The sequence below is a fragment of the Rattus norvegicus genome, chromosome 13 (assembly GCF_021556685.1).
Source record: "Rattus norvegicus strain SHRSP/BbbUtx chromosome 13, alternate assembly SHRSP_T2T, whole genome shotgun sequence".
Classification (NCBI taxonomy): domain Eukaryota; kingdom Metazoa; phylum Chordata; class Mammalia; order Rodentia; family Muridae; genus Rattus; species Rattus norvegicus.
This window is the reverse complement of record NC_141546.1, coordinates 49,655,796-49,672,486: the sequence shown is the minus strand read 5'-3', so window position 1 is coordinate 49,672,486 and position 16,691 is coordinate 49,655,796. Positions and strand designations below refer to the sequence as shown.

Sequence of the window (16,691 nt, the reverse complement as noted above, 5' to 3'; positions counted from 1 at the left end):
TATGTGGAAAAGAAGGTGGCTTTCTCGTTCTGTTTCCGTGTGTGTGTGTGTGTGTGTGTGTGTGCATGTGTGGTGTGTCTGTAATGTGTGTGGTATGTATGTGTGTGTGTGGTGTGTGGTGTGTGGTGTGTGGTGTGTGTGTATGTGTGTGTGTGGTACGTGTGGTGTGTGTGTGTGTGTGTGTGTTGTTTGGTGTATGTGGTGTGTGTGTGTGGTGTGTCTGTAATGTGTGTGGTATGTATGTGTGGTGTGTGGTGTATATGTGTGTGTGTGTGTGGTATGTATGACTGTGTGTGTGTATGTGGTGTATGTGGTGTGTGTGCGTATGTGTGTGTGTGGTGTGTATGTGTGCAGTGTGTGGTATGTGTGAGTATGTGTGTGTGTGGTGTATGTGTGGTGTGTGTGGTGTGTATGTATGTGTGTGGTGTGTGTGTGTGGTATGAGTGTGTGGTGTGTATGTATGTGTGTGTGCGTGGTGTGTGGTGTGTGTGGTGTGTATGTGTGTGTGGTGTGTGTGTGTGTGGTGTGTGTGGTATGTGGTATATGTGGTGTGTATGTGTGTGTGGTGTGTGTGTGTGTGGTGTGTGTGTGTGTATGTGTGGTGTGTGGTATGTGTGGTGTGTATGTGTGTGTGGTGTGTGTGAGTGTGTGTGTGTGTGTGGTATGTGGTGTGTGTGGTGTGTATGTATGTGTGTGTGTATGTGTGTGTGGTGTGTGTGTGTGTGTTTCCTGGCCTGGAAGTGATGGAGGTGAGCAGATTCAGGGGTAGGGCCCTGAGAGGGTAGGTAGGTTCTGCCTCTACTATTGATCGTATCATCAAAGCACCGGAAAGGGTGAGTTCTGAGGTCACCACCTTACTCCAAGTCCCGGATGATGGCGAAAATGGTTAAAATTTATCTGAGAATCATTTTCCTCTTTAGAAAAGTGAGACTAATCACAGCTCAGGGTAAGGCCCAGGGCCAGTGAGGTCCTGTAAGGGAGCTTGGCAAACAAGTCTTACAAGGATAAATGATAGTTAGACTTTTGGGGTGACCAGCGCTCTGATTAAGCTGTCTCAGTCTTGTTAGTGAAGCCCTCAGGGAGGACAGTGGGGTGGGGAGCGACAGACTAATTAAGAACTGACAGAAGAGACTAAGGGTACGTACATGCTTAGCAAGCGTGCGGTGTGAGCCCTCGTGACATTTATGACGCTGAAAACAATCAGGTCCCCTGAGACTTGTCTGTCAGCAAAGCTCCTGCTCTTCACGGTCACAGCATCTGCCTTCCGAAGCTCTCCAGATACGACCTCATCCCACCCTCACTACCATCCAGGTCCACCGACCAGGAACTGGTTTTCTCATTTTGTAGGTAGAGGATCTGAGGCTCTGAGACGTGTGGTATCAGATAGAGTCCCAAGGCGGCCACATCAGATGACAGCAGCTCTCCTACATCCAATCCCAGACTCTGGGTTCTTTATTATCTCAGGTGTAGAAGGGGCCTGCAGTACTCGGAGCAGGGACGTAGGGTACCACCACCCCACCAGTGTAAGTGGAGGAGTCTCAGGTCCTGATGGCCCTCTGGCTCAGTTTCAGCCACTTTTCCCAGGCCGGGTTATACTACAGAAAAGTATGTTGGGGTCGGTCCTTGAGAGAGGGCTGACTGAAGGTGAGCCCCTCCTCCGTTAGCAGTTCTGCCTGGACCTTCTTGTCCTCCTCCCCTTCACCTGTAAGAGAGGAGTCAAGTGCTTTCCCTTACTGCTATAAGAGAGGACCACAAAGAGAGTGGCTTAAAGGATAGGGGTTGGTTCTCTTAGAGCCCAGTGTATCAGAAGCCCAAAGGGTGTCCCTGAATAAAATCAGAGAGAGTTCAATGTTATAGCACTTGCCTAGCATGCATAAAGACTTGGTTGGGTCCCAGTCCTAGCATTGAAAAAGGAAATAAGACAAAATTCAAGATATCCGTAGAGAGGATTCTTCTGGATACCCCAGGAGAATCTGCTCAGTGCTTCCGCTGACTTCAACCGGCCATAGCTTCATCCATGCATGGCCTTCAGAATCAGGAAGAACTGGAGGAGCCCCCCAGGCTGCCATCCCTCTGACTGCAGCAGGCAGAGGCTCTGGTTTGTCAGGATGTGTGTGACGTGATGGGGTTCACCCAGACAGACTAGGATTCGTTCCCCATCGGAGGGCTTCTCACATCTGCAAAGGCCCCTTTGCCATTTTTGGTGACACCCACAGTTTGAACGTTAAAGAATGAACATCTTTGGGATTTACTATTCTACCAAACAGGGGGAAATTGATGGTCCCTCCCTGTCCAAGTGTCAGGAGTAAACATATGTCAGAAAAAATGGTAACATGTGAAGTCACTCACATACTTAGCACTTGGTAAGCACATGGGTATTGCTATCTGTGGGGGTTATTTTTCCTTAAAAAATTTTATTTATTTTATTTAAGTATGTGAATATTCTGGTGCTGACACAGCAGAAGAGGGCATCAGATCTCATTACAGATGGCTGTGAGCCACCATGTGGGTGCTGGGAATTGAACTCAGGACCTCTGGAAGAGCAGCCAGTGCTCTTAACCACTGAGCCATCTCTCCAGCCCCAGGGTTATTTTTACTTGTTGCTAGGACCAAATACCTAACAAAAGTAACTTAATGGGGCGGGGGAGTGTTGTTTTTGTCTCAGTCTGAGGACATATAGACCATCATGGTGGGGGGAAGGCACGCTGGTGAGAATGGCTTAGGCCTGTGGCTGTGGGAATGAGGTGACTGCCTTGGAGTAGGACATTTCAAACCAAACCACAGCAGCTGCCACTAGTACTTAGTGCTCGTTCTCAGTAACACTTTCCAAGCTAAGGAGCTACAGCCTTAGTTTCTGTTGGCTCTCTCCCTGTGCCTCAGTTTCCTCCATTGTTAAAGGGGAACCCCCACCCCCACCCTGCACTTGGCAGTTCACACGCCAGGCTCCGGAGGCGCACAACGTTTCCCTTGTGCTGCGTGCGGGCGGCTGCCAGCCTCGGGCACAGGGCCCGGCCCACTGCTATCCCAAGGACACAGCATTCACCCAGATCACAAGGGAACAGAAGAGCCCCTCTTTTGAAGGGCAGAGAGGTTCCAAGAAGATCACTGCAGGAACTGAACCCTCTCTGTGGGAAAGAATCGCCTCCCTTGTGAGGAGGGAACACTATTTGAAAAGAGTTTTACAATCATTTTTATTAGCAGAGCCCCTGAGCCCTGCTCCCACCCCTCTAGGGGAAACTGAGGCCCAGAGAGCAGGAGGCAGTACTGTGAGGTCACATGATGAGCATGAGTTAGACTTGCCCTCTAGGGGTCTTATTGTCAGATCAGCATCTTACTCCTGTGTGTGTGTGTGTGTGTGTGTGTGCGCGCGCGCGCGTGCATGCATGTGCCAGGAGTACCCTTTCCGTAATCCTCAGTCACTGAAATGGACCAAAACTTATACCCAAAGGCCCCTAGGCACCACATTCATTCAGTCTTTTCTTTAGAAGATCATTTGAAATGCAGCCACCCTCTTGTGTGCCCAGTTTGGCTGGTATTTTCTTTTCAATCTTGGCTGCCCCTCCATCTTCTGAAGCTTGGTCCCTCCCCCGACCCCATCCACACTCCTTCCTGTGGGCTCCAGAGTCTCTCCCCTACACACACACACACACACACACACACACACACACACACACACACACACACACACACTGTCCTTGCCTCCACCCTCCCCACCCCAGTTCACATGTTGCTCTGCTGTTAAGCTGGATAAGCGGGCTTGCTCCATAAGCCCAGGGTAGACCACCTGTCTCAGGCAGTTATGTGGGCCCCCTCTCTCTTCTATGAGAAGCCTCCCTCTGCCTCCGTGGATGCACAGCTGGACCTCCACCCCGTCCCAGCTTCACTCTAAGGCCTCCAGAAATGTCTCTGTCTCTCTCAGCCTGCCCCTGCCATACTCTGTCAAACCTCTGCCTGCTCTGGGCTCCACCACTGTCCAGGACATTGATTAAGGGCACAGCTTCGGGTCACACATGTTTGATATCATCTTTCAACTTAGGCTATTGTCTGGTTCTTAGGGCTGCTCCTTCCAGGGAGGAAGCCCCCTGCGCAAACTCTCCAGCAGCCCCGCCCCAGGTCTTTAGCATCTCCCTTCCAGTCTCAAGGCCACACCAGGACTCACAGACAGCATTCTTCCCCTGCCCACCTACAGACACCTTTGTCCCTTGTCTGTCCCTTGGTAAGCCAAGGGCATAAGCCCCCCACCGCCTCCCCCCTCTCTGCCTGTTACACCATTCTTCCTCCCCTAACTTAGGTCTTATGTAGCATTTAGATTTTTTCTTATTAGTAAAGCTCAAAGAAAAATAGGAAATCTTTAAGTAGCCCAAAATCCCCCACTCAGGAAGCAAGAGTCATTCTCATTGCCTACGTTTAAAGTTGGCTCTGCGCTGTTGAGATCACGCCCTGCACATAATGTTATACTTCTATGTTATGTCAGGTGGTTTCTCCATGTCATCTCTGTGCACACCCTTTTACTGTGTTTCCCTTGCACATACCATCATCTGCCCGTGTATCTACGATCTCTCTTTGTGAATAACCTCCGGAAGACAGGGTGGCAGCTTTATTAGTGTTTTGGAATAGTCTGCCCCCTCCCGCCCCTGCCCCCCCAGCCACCGGAAGACGGAAGCTATTATCAGCTGCTTCTCACAGGACTCTGATTAGGATCTTGAACTGGGTGGCACTGGAAACCAGTTTCACACCCTCCCCACACCCCGACGCCTAACGAGATGAGGAAAATATCAGCTGCAGGGAGCATCACCAAACATCTCCACCCTGTTCCCGGGGAGCCGACTTCTGCAGCTTCAGGGGTTATCTTTGCTGGGGTTTGGTTCTGTTCTGTTTTGTTTTGTTTTGTTTTTCCCTTGGACAGAACTACCCTCGGGCTAAAGGCATAGACTGGTCAGGCGAACCGTGTCCTGCAGAGACTACCTGGGGTTGGAGTCTACCTAGGAATTAAGTCACCAGGTGAAGGGTGCGAAATGCGGCTGGATGCAGCTGCAGTGTCTGCTAGCTCTCACCTGGAAGGCTCTGTCACCGCCAATGGTCCTGAGGTATTGCTAGGAGAGGTGAAATCCACCGACAACCACACGGCATCCCTGAATCAGGAACGAGGCTCTCCTATGCGTATAGACATAAGAGCCCGAGGCTGTCAGAGGTCTGAGAAGATGGAACTTGTAGCTCCTAGAACCTGTGCTCAAATCCAACTTGGCAACAGTCTCTGTCCTGATACTTTTGGGTAAGAACGTGGGAACTGACTCACGGTGAGCCAAGAGATGTCTTCTCCTGAAAGACTGTGGCCTCCTCCCAGCTCCCTCCCAGGTACCAGCTTGGCCAGGCATTTTGAGTTTCTAAGGCCTTGCATGCCCCATGATTATGAGCTCCAGATATACATTGAGAATGCCCCTTCTCCTTCAAGATCTTATGGTAAAAATTGGGGAGGGGGGCATTGTCGTGAGTTCTAGGCTAGCCAGGCCTACCCAGGAGAACCCTGTCTCAAAACAACAACCACAACAAAATGCCGTATGGTTCAGTTTGAGTACACAACCATCCCTGAGGGACGAGAAGTCACACACTGGAGGCTACCCAGACCATTTGCCGGAGAAGTCGTTAGCAAGGGTGTCCAACCTAAGAGAGACAAAGGAACCTGTGAGGTCTGGTGGGGAGGCGGTGGTTGTCTGGGTAGAGCCTTTCTCACTGCTCCTGCAGCTGCATGCTGGGTTGGCACTGGCCTAGAGCAGGGAGCAAGGCCTTTACCCCATCCATTGTAGTCTTGGGTGAGTTCGTCTCAGCCTTCATTGGCAGTCTCTTGTGGGAAAAAGATCTGGGCTGTCAATGCCACATCCCTGGAACCCTGGCTTGTCTTTTTTTTTTTCCATGCTCAATGACTACTTGTCAACACAACACCAGTATCCCTCCACCCCTTTTAAAGGCTGCATTCTAAGCCTTAGAGTTCCTTGGCCATGCTGTCTGTTCCTTCTGAGTTTGGATGGCAGCACATCTGGTTATGAGGAAGTCCAGGTGCTTTTTCTGTAAGGTTTCAGTAGCTGCATCCACATATGACTATGAGCACACTGGATGTACACAGTTGGCTCAGTGGAGATAGGTTTGACACTACCAGCGGCAATTAGGAATTGCATAGTCTGTTTCTGGCCTCAGTTTCCTCATCTGTAAAATGGGAATGTTTGCCATATACACGTTATGGATTCACCAGGATAACGTAAGCCATGCTTGTTTGCCAGTTCCCAGTAGAGTATATGTTCAGGAAAGCTGGCTTCTTTGCTGTGGTCTCTGGGTTCCCAAGATGCCCACTGCCTTCCTTCTTCTCCCAGGTGTCTATCTGGTCTGAAAGTCCACATGTGCGCACATAGAATTTTCTGGTGGTCCCTTTAGGCCAGAGAGCTTGAGTGACCGGTCCTAGGGAAGAAGATCAAACTTAAAGATCAGGATGGCTGTGCATTAAGGCCCCCTTGGCTACCTACTCCTCACAGCTGCTTCCTGTTAGTAGGTTACCAGGAAAAAGCACATTTCCTCCCTGCTGAGAGCTAACCAGGCAGCTTTTCCAATGCCCAGAACCTTGTTGATGGTTGATAACCATCAAGTACTCAAGGACACTCTGGGGCAGTGTAGACTTGGTCAAAGTGGAGGCAGCCAGACCTGGCCAGAGGGTGCTTAAGTCACTGGGGCTGAGGCTGGGGGCTGACTGTCATCGGCTCACATGCAGCTCCTTTCCGGGGAGATTTAGCCTGGCCACTGCCTGCTGCCGAGGCATCTAGCAGCTGTAGCAGTTCATGGTTATGACGTGACTTCCTGTGATGCTGGGCTTGCATGGAGCTGAGTTGGTGCATGACGGATTTAGGTCCCTTAAGTTTTGTGGTTGTTATATTTTTGTTTAGTTTCTTGTTTAGGCTGTTGTTTCTGTTGCTGTTGCTGCTGTTGTTGCTGTTGCTGTTGTTCCTGCTGTTGTTGTTGCTGCTGTTGCTGTCTGTTCCTTCTGCGTTTGGATGGTAGCACATTCGGTTATGAGGAGGTCCAGGTGCTTTTTCTGCTGTTGTTGCTGCTGTTATTGCTGTAGTTGCTGCTGTTGGTGTTGTTGCTGTTGTTCCTGCTGTTGTTCATGCTGTTGGTGTTGTTGCTGCTGCTGCTGCTGCTGCTGCTGCTGCTGTTGCTGCTGCTATTGTTGTTTTGAGGCAGGATCTACCGATGTAACCTGTCTTGGGACTCACTATATAGACTGGTCTTGCACTTGCAGCAATCCTCCTGCCTCTCTTTCTTTCTTTCTTTTAAATATTTATTTATTATGTATACACCATATAGCTTTCTGCCTGCATGTGTGCCTCCAGGCCAGAAGAGGGCACCAAATCTGATTATAGATGGTTGTGAGTCACCATGTGGTTGCTGGGAATTGAATTCAGGACCTCTGGAAGAGCAGTCAGTGCTCTTAACCCCTGAGCCATCTCTCCAGCTCTGCCTCTGTTTCTAATGCTGAGATTATGGGTGTGCTCCACACACCTAACTCTACTTTCAGTTCCTGAAGCAAATGACTCCCAGGATTTCCAAGCATGACTTTCCACGTTGCATTGACACAGAAAGGCAACATAGCCCCTGAAGCTAATAACTCAAACTCCTTTCACATGAGAGGGCACCAAGTATGTTCTGTTGTCTTTGGGCACTGAGAATTGAACCTAGGGCCTTGTGTGTGCTAGGCAAGCACTCTTGAACTCTGTTCTCTGTCCCCCAAAGAGGTTCATCTGCCATTGTTCAAGTTGACACTGTATAAGATACTCTAGATTGTCGTATGTGTATGTGTGCATGTATATATATGTATGTGTGCATGTGTATGTGTGTATGTATATGTGTATGTTTGTGTGCATGTGTGTATATGTATGTGTGTGAATGTGTCCATGTGTATGTATGTGTATGTGTACATGTGTATATATGTATGTGTGCATGTATCTGTGTGTGTTTATGTGTATATGTGTGTATGTATGTATGCATGCATGTGTATGTGTGTATGTATGTGTGCATGTTTATATGTATATGTGTGTGTGCATGTGTATGTGTGTATATATATGCATGTGAACGTGTCCATGTATATATATGTGTTATATGCCCATGTGTATATGTGTATGTATGTATATATATGCATGTGAATGTGTCCATGTATATATATGTGTGTATATGCCCATGTGTATATGTGTATGTATGTGTGCATGTGTGTGTGTGTGTGTGTGTGTGTGTGTGTGTGTGTGTGTGTGTGTTAAACTCAGTCGACTAGGGGAGGTTACAGTGTTGCTAGTTACTGGCTGTTTCTACACTGCTTTTCTGGGGCAGCATTGAGAGGGGGCCCTGCATCGTGGGCTCATCCCCTTGGGATGAAGTCAGTTGGTCAGTCTGAGTGAGGGTGCCCTTGCTGTCTCTCCTGTTCCTGTTCTGTCTCAGCACACTGGACACCTAAGACCCTAGTCACAGCCATCCCTAAGAAAGGTAGCCCGGCCCTCCTGTGTGACCTCATTAAAATGACCTGAAAAACTCAACCAGGAAAATCAGAGCAGGTGGAGAGAATTAGGTTTTCTTCTTTCTTGGGAGGAGACCGTGGCCCTGATGCAGGCTTGCCCATGGCTACCCCTCCTTCCTATCCACTGCAGACCAAGATCTAGCAACTGCCTGGGTCAGGCACCTTCCTGCAGTCACTAGGGAAGTGCTTGGCAGAACATCCCTGGACTCAGTTCCTTTCTCACTTTAGAGTTCATTATTCATATGCCCCACCGTGCCTGTCCTCTCTGCAGTCTGTGAGGAGGAAGGGAGAGGCTTCCACAGCTAGGTAGCAGTTGAGGTGAGTTCTCTTAGAGAAATCTTTAAACCAGATGTGGCCAATAGCAAAGAGAGGTTATAGGAGAAATAACATGGTGCCCGGGGTGGCAGTGGGGGGTGGGGTAGGGGAGCAACGAAAAGTTCCCTCTTTCTGCTACAGCCTGGTCTAAACTAGAAGGTCCCAGACTGGGTGGCTAAAAGCTGTACTGGGGCTAGGGCTAGGCTGTGGGTGAGACTCAGCAGGCAGCTGTCACCCCTCCCCCATCCCTCTGGAGAGGCGCTGGACAGTTACAGTCTCCCTCACTAGGATTCCGCCCTCTGAAGCACATGCTCACCGAAGCCCAGGTATAGGAACAAGGTTGCCTCTGTGGGTTCTCCATCTCTAGAGCCTCAGACCTGACAACATGGCCTGTTTTCTGCCACTAGCCCCATGATTGCTGTACTCTGCCGCTGACCCTGGCTGCCCGTTGCCAAGGCAACAAAGCCCTCTCATTTCCTGTGCTCTGCAGAATCTCTGCACCCATTTCCGCTGTGTCCACATCCACCCAGAGGTACCTTGTGATTGTGACTGTTTCTGCCAAGGGCTATATCCGTCCTGCCGGGACTGGCAGCCAGTGGTTTCAAAAGAGTGATCAGCACACACCATGTGCATCCAGGGGTGATGGTTCGTGGATCTCTAGAGAAGCAGGCAAGTCTGAGCAGTTGCAGTGCAGTCAAGAGGAAGTCAGACTCATTTCCTTGGGAGGAAAGCAGACGCTGCCACTCTCGTTAAATGAGATAATGGATGTGATAACACAGGCAGGCACCCAGTCAATCGGTGCCCAAGAGAGAAATGCCTGTCTTTGTCTCCCCATTCATTTCATGGTTTAATATGCCTTTGGGCCAACTACAGGCTTCTGCATAGCATCCTCCCTGTTCTGGGTACCGCCAGGCTCCAGACGCTGGAGGAGGAAGCAGACCCAGCCGACAGGGACCCAGGCAGAGCAGATCCCAGTGTGAGCAATCCAGCGCTGTCCTCCATCTCTCTAGCTATGGAAGCCTAGCAGCATATCTACCATCAAGAGTTGGGAGCCAGGGTTGGGGATTTAGCTCAGTGGTAGAGTGCTTGCCTAGCAAGCACAAGGCCCTGGGTTCAGTCCCCAGCTCCGAAAAAAAGAAAAAGAAAAAAAAAAAAAAAGAGTTGGGAGCCTACGTAGGCTTTCTGTTTTCCTTGAATTTCTTTGTTATGTATTTTTTTCTTTTGCAGTAAATTTCCCTTCCTAATTTGGTCTTGTTTATTCCACTCTTAAAGTGGGATTGCTTGGGAGTTCATGCCAAGTAAATGACCATCAGTGTATACAGAGAGATAGAAGAAGAGTGCACTTTGTGTGCAGGGATTGCGTATCACAGAGGAAGGATACAAACATTAGCGTGGGTCCTGATACCAGACGGGTTGATCGCCTGGTTCACCATCTAGTGAAGAGGCCTATTTAATGTTTTTAGTGAGTCCCAGGGAAGTGATAAGAGTTCATTCATTCGTTCAGCCACCTTTCCTCTAGTTCCTCTCATCAACCATTCTGGTAGCATTCACAGAGCAGATTCCAGGCACATTCATGTTTTCCTTAAATTGGTCATCGATAAGAGTGTGATCATAGGGCCGGGTGCTGGTGGCGGTGCCCGTCTTTAATCCCAGTACCTGGGAGGCTGAATTAGGCGGTTCTCTACGAGTTTGAGGCCAGCCTGATCTACAGAGTGAGATAGCCAAGGATATACAGAAAAAAAAATGAACAAAAAGAGAATCAGAGGGAAAAGAACAGTACTCATGGTGGGAGCGTGAGGAACTGGGGGAGCAAGGGTATTTGGACTGAGGTACACAGCATGCTATGCTGCCTGCTGGGTTTCTGCTGCAGTGTGCAGTACATCTCCAGCCTGCAGAGCCACTGAGCCGAGCTGGCATCTGCAGCTGTCTGACAACTGTAATGTGTCCAACGTGGTTGAGATTCAGACTTAACTGGCCTGGATTCTGATCTCTTTCAGTCTTTGTAGTCATCAGGGAAATGGACAGTTATACTTACCTGGCCTTCACCCAAGATACCATCCCAAGACCCACCGAAGCAGCCAGTAGCTGTCTCTGAACTATGCAGGGGCAGACACAGGTTTGTCTTGGTGTCTTTGGCTCTGGGACTTGTGGGGAGGAATGACCGTATCCACTGATTCTTGAACTTACTTTTCTTTCTGTTGCTCTCAGTCTTCCTGACCCCATCCTTGTCCCTCTCTGTTGGAAGCCTGAGCCAGGTGCTGTCAGCCCCATAGTCGAAAGTTCATCTGAAACCAAAGTCACTGGGCCGTCTGTGGGAGAGCTGGTGCCTTGGAAGCAAACAGTCAATTTCATTTTCATCCCCATCTAGTGTTTATCTGTGTCAGTCAGGCTCAGATTGAATGGGGTGGGGTGTCACTGTGGAGTTTATCATTCAGGCCAGACCCTCTGTTGTAAAGGACATCCATGTAACAGGTCATCAAAGCTGGCCACAGGGAACTGACCCTGAAGTACTGATATCCCAGATAGGACTGTAATCCCCAAAGAGGTTTTTATTGGGGTGTGTGTGTGTGTGTGTGTGTGTGTGTGTGTGTGTGTGTGTGTGCGCGCGCGCGCGCGCGCTCTCACTCACAAGCCCAAGAGAGAGAGAGTCAGAGAGACAGAGAGACAGAGACAGAGACAGAGACAGAGACAGACAGTTAGACAGACATACAGAAAGAATAGGAGAAAAGAAAGAAAAGGAGGGAGAAGAAAAAAGAGGAGATATGGGGAAGGGAGGGAAGAAGGAAGGGAAATGAGACAAATCCCAGCATAGCCCCTGACTAGGAGCTTCTGTTTCTCCCTCAGTCTCATCACCCCTGACTCCCTCCCTGTCTTCAGATCAGAACTTTCCACAATGACAGAGGCCTAACGTCTTCTGCACCAGCCCAGCCTGCCCTTTGCTTGTGATTTGCTGCAAATGTGGTTGCCCTGGGCATGGACACAAAAAGCCCAGCTCTCTCAGCGGAGCAGTGGGCTTCAGGCTGCTGTCTTGGCACCTCGTTGACTCTGAGAACTCACACTTCCCAGAAGGCAGCTGGTGAAGAGTGATGTCAAACTCACTGCCAGGCTGCCCACTGGGTGAAGGGAAAACTTGTCGGAGACTCCAGCCAGCGACCACACAGTCTCGAGACTCCCAGTCCATCCCAGTCCAGAGTGGTGCTTGTCTACAAGATTCTAGTGATAGTACCATGGTTCAGAGAGTCTGGACTCTGTCCAAGTTCAAGGTGTTTCTACCTAGTCGATGCGTAACTTTGGCAAACTAGTTCATCTCTCTGAGCCACTATAAAATGAGGACAGTGATCATAGTTTCCTTTGGAAGGATGATGGTGAACAGCTTTAATCCCCTTTAATCCCTCAGGAGGCTGAGGAAGTTCTAAGACAGAGAGGCCCTTTCTCAAGAAGAGTGGTTCTTATGCTGATTGAAAGAACTTTGAGTCCAAAGCCACACATGCAGGTTCCAAGATGAGGGAAATAATCTGTCCAATCTGGACAGCTGAGTTCTGTTCTTGAATGTTTACTGAGCACTGTCCAGTGCAGAGGATAGGGCTAGAAACGGGGTAGGCAGGAGGTGACCCTAGTTTTAGGGACTTACCACCTGTCAGAGACATTTGCACTCTGAAGTATAAGACAGGAAGGTCAGAGTAAAAGGCCAGAGAAGCGCTGGAGGGCTTCAAGGGGATTGTGGTTCCAGGGAGGATGCGCCTTAAGAGCTGGACTTGCTGGATGCTGGTTTGGGGCATGGTAATCTTTGATAGAAGGTAGACACCCAGGAAGCAAGGACACCATCAGTCCAGCACTCCTGGTAGAGTGATCCCAGAGGCGGCTAACCACACCCAGGACCCTCAGGGTTCCTTTATAAGCAAAGGAGTCTGCTCAGCTTAACTTCAGAGCAAAAGGACAAGTCTGAGATCGCAGAGCTAGGGCGAGGCTGGCAAACCTGAGCTTCTGCCCACATCAAGCCACAGAAGACTGACCTGACCAACCGCGCTACTGTTACCGGAAACTCGAACCAGCACTGTTCCCAGCATTCCCAGCCATTCATCATGGAGGTGTGGGTTCTGTCCCACCTTCCTGTTTATCACTGAGCCCATCAGTGTGCTAGACTGAGGAGCTGGAGATGAGGGGGCTTGTGGCCAGCCCCACACTGTCCTGTTTCTGCTGAGCGGACCACCACCTGCACTTGGTAGGGAGCATAGGAAGCTGGGGAGATGAAGCCACACCCCTCTCCAGCAAGAAGACAGAGAGCTGTGGTGTATCCACCAGGCCTTTATCTCTTCTACCGGGGACAGCAGGGTCTCCCAAAGAGTACCTGACACCATCCTGGCTGGGGTATTTACCTTTCATGTCCTACTTCAAAATGAGATGAATGGCTGAACATCCCTTTATGTCTCTCTGGATATGTTTCTAAACCTGGGACAGAGAGAGAGAGAGAGAGAGAGAGAGAGAGAGAGAGAGAGAGAGAGAGAGAGAAACCGAGACAGAGACACAGAGACACAGAGACACAGAGACACAAAGAGACAGAGACACAGAGACACAGAGACACAGAGACACAGAGACACAGAGGCAGAGGCAGAGGCAGAGGCAGAGAGACAGACACAGAGAGAAGTGCTTGTTGGCAGGGAGGGCTTCCAGCATTTCTGTAGGACTCCTGAGCCCATCTCATCTGTCCTTACTATCTCCTTCCTCACTATCTTCTGACTCCTCATTGTCTCTTGGCCATTTGCCTACGAATTGCTAAGCTATACCTTCTATTCCTGCCCATTACAGACCTTATAGATAGATGTCTAAGTCAACTCAGCCAGTGCTTATTGACATCTACCTTTGGAAACACCAAAATGCACGGGGGTCAGCAGGGCTAGTATTGGATTCTGTTGCAATAGTGGGGTGGGGGTGGGGGTGGGGGAGAGTGAAGGGTGCTGGCTGGGATGATGAAGGTGTCTGCCCTTGAACTGCCCCTAGCCTGATGGAGGAAGTAATGACAGAACTCTCCAGGAGGGGCTAAACCTGAACAAGACAAATAGATGCCTAATGTCATAGGTGACGTTGAATGCTTGGAGAGGCAGGTTAGTGACAAAGCCAAAGCTGAGGTTAAGCTGGGACCGTCTCTTTGATTAAGTGTTTTTTGAGTTGATTACAAAGGAATGAAGGGGGCTGGAGAGATGGCTCAGTGGTTAAGAGCTCTGACTGCTCTTCCAGAGGTCCTGAGTTCAAGTCCCAGCAACCACATGATGGCTCACAACCATCTGTAATGGGATCTGTGTGTGTAATTGTATACAAAGGAATGAAGGGTGGGGACAGGTACGGAACGGAGAGGACCCCCAGGTTAGAGAGCATCTATGTGTCTCTTGGTCCTTCATTACCAGACTTGGGGTACTTCATCTCCCATGACCCCAGGACCCTGGAATACCCTTTTGGGGAAATCATCATGGCCTTATTATTATTATTATTATTTTAAAATATTTGTTTTTATTTTGTGTGCATGTGCGAGTGCATGGCACCTGTGTGCAGGTACCTGCAGAGGCCAGATGGGTGCCAGGTCCTGTGGGAGCTGGAGTTACAGACATCCAGACATGGGTTCTCTGGAAGAGCTCTTAATGGCTGAGCTGAGAGATCTTCGGCTGTCACTCAGGGTTATGTAATCCTTCCTAGAATTGCTGAATAGGGTCCTATACTGCACAATTGTAGCATAATTTGTTTATCGTTGAAGGATACAGGAGTCGCCTCCAGTTTTGTCTCAATAATAACTTTAAAAAATCATTTGCATAGAGGTTTTCTAAAGATAAGTCTTCATTTCTCTGGGATACACGGTTGTTGGATTGTATGTTTAGCTTTGGTTTTTTGAGTTTTGGGTTTTTGTTGTTGTTTGTTTGCTTGTTTTTAACACAGGGATTCCCCTGGCATGTGTTTAGTTTTTAAAGAAACTGCTAAGTCATTTTCCAAAGCGAGTAGAACTCTTAACATATCCCCGAGTGCTGTTCGAGTGACCCAGTATCTTCTCACCCCCGGCTCTGGCATTGACCATACTGTGAAATCTGGGCCATCTTGACATGTGTGGAGACATAGCTCACTGTGGCTTTAATTTCCATTTCTCTAATGGGCAGCGAGTCTGGATTTCTTTTCATGTGTTTATTTAGCCATCTGTATGTTCTCTTCCATGAAACAAGTCCTCGTTTGCCCGTTTTCTAATTAAATTGCTTGTTAATTGATGAGTTATAAGAGTTCTTTGTGAATTTGATATGCTAGTTCCTTGTTGGCTCTGTGGTTGGCAAATATTTTTTTCCTACTCAGTAGCCTTTCTGGCCCCACCCAGGCCCCCTTAACAAGATCTAATATAGATCCAAGGTCCTTAAAAAACAAAACAAAACAAAACAAGCAAACAAAACCACCAGGTTTCTCCCTCTATGAGACTCTGACTGGCCTCAAACCCAGTCTTCCAGACCGACTGCCTCAGCTTCTGGAGTGCTGGGATTTTTTAGGAATTTCAAGACTTACAAAACTATTTATACTTATGTATTTATTATGTGTTTGTTTGTTTGTTTGTTTATTGGATTGACACACACGCACGCACACACGCACTGAGCCAGACTTCTTTAATTCTGACAAAGTCTAACTCATCACCCATTTCTAATTTTATGGGCTTCTTTCAAAGTGTAGAACTCTTCACCTAGGTTCAGACCTCAAAGATGTTTTTGCATACCTTTCCTCTCAAAAATTCCACCACCCCCAACATAGCTTCATTTGTGACATTTAAGTCCACAATCTGTTCCGAGTTGTAAAAGCTGTAGCTTTTATTTGCCAGCTGAAATTGTGGCCTCGGAGGCTTACTGCTGAATCAGCTCACCCTATCTAGCTCTTTCTGAACTCTGGCTGGCTGGTTCAACTCAGCTGCTCTGGCTCAGACTCCTCTCCAAGCTGACTGATTCAATCTGGCTTTTCTCAGCTTCTCACTGAATTGCTGTGTTTGGCCTCTAGGAATCACTTTCAAACATGGCTGCTTCCTCTACAAACTAACCATACCTACATTGTTAGGGATTGAAGGCGTGCAGTAAGGGTGTGCATGCCTAGCATGCATGAAGCTGCAAGTTTGAGCCTTAGGACTGCTTTAGTGAACTGATTGAATACCTCAAAGTCAGTTGGGCACGTTTGCACGGGTCTGTTCCTGGGTGTCAGTTCTTTCCCTTCCAGCTCAAGGAGCTTCCTTTAGAATTTTTTTTTCTGGTTTATTTGCTTAATTGCCCTCTCTTTGAGAATTTCTTGATCTTTTTACTTCTGAAGGGTACTTTACTGGCTATTGGCTCCTAAGTGTTTCTTCTAGAACTCGAAAAACATGGCACCACTTCCTTCTGGCCCTCGGGGTTCTCAACAAGAAACTGAGTTCCCGGAGAGAACAGAAGAATTATGTGTTTTTTAGGAATTTCAAGACTTACAAAAATATTTATACTTATGTATTTATGTGTTTGTTTGTTTATTTATTGGATATGTGACGCACATGCACGCACGCACGCACGCACGCACCCGAGTGCACGCCAGTATACCTTCAGTGGGTGAACTAGAGGTCAGAAGACAACTTGCTGAAGTTGGTTCTTTCCTGCCACCATGTGGGTCCTGGGATTGTCCTTGGGCTGTTAAGCCTGGTGAGCCACCTACCTTCCTTTTTTTGTGTTGATATAGTCTTCTGCCATCCTCTTGCTTCAGCATCCTGAGGCCTCGTATTACGTGTCTAGCTTTCAAGACTTGTTCTCTTCATCATTTAGCTCTAAGTATTTAACTGTGGCTTGTCCTATTA

The 16,691-nt window shown here is 48.6% G+C and overlaps 1 protein-coding gene and 1 long non-coding RNA gene across 6 annotated transcripts in view; one reads left to right on the top strand and one right to left on the bottom strand.

The window, feature by feature from the left end:
- Nav1 (neuron navigator 1) overlaps positions 1-16,691 on the top strand; it is a 253,346-nt gene that overhangs the window by 20,427 nt on the left and 216,228 nt on the right.
- Positions 1,426-9,293, bottom strand: LOC120096254 (uncharacterized). Its single transcript, XR_015635960.1, has 3 exons — positions 9,183-9,293; positions 5,055-5,154; positions 1,426-1,702 (listed from the first exon to the last, which is right to left on the bottom strand). It is a non-coding gene; the product is annotated as an uncharacterized LOC120096254 (long non-coding RNA).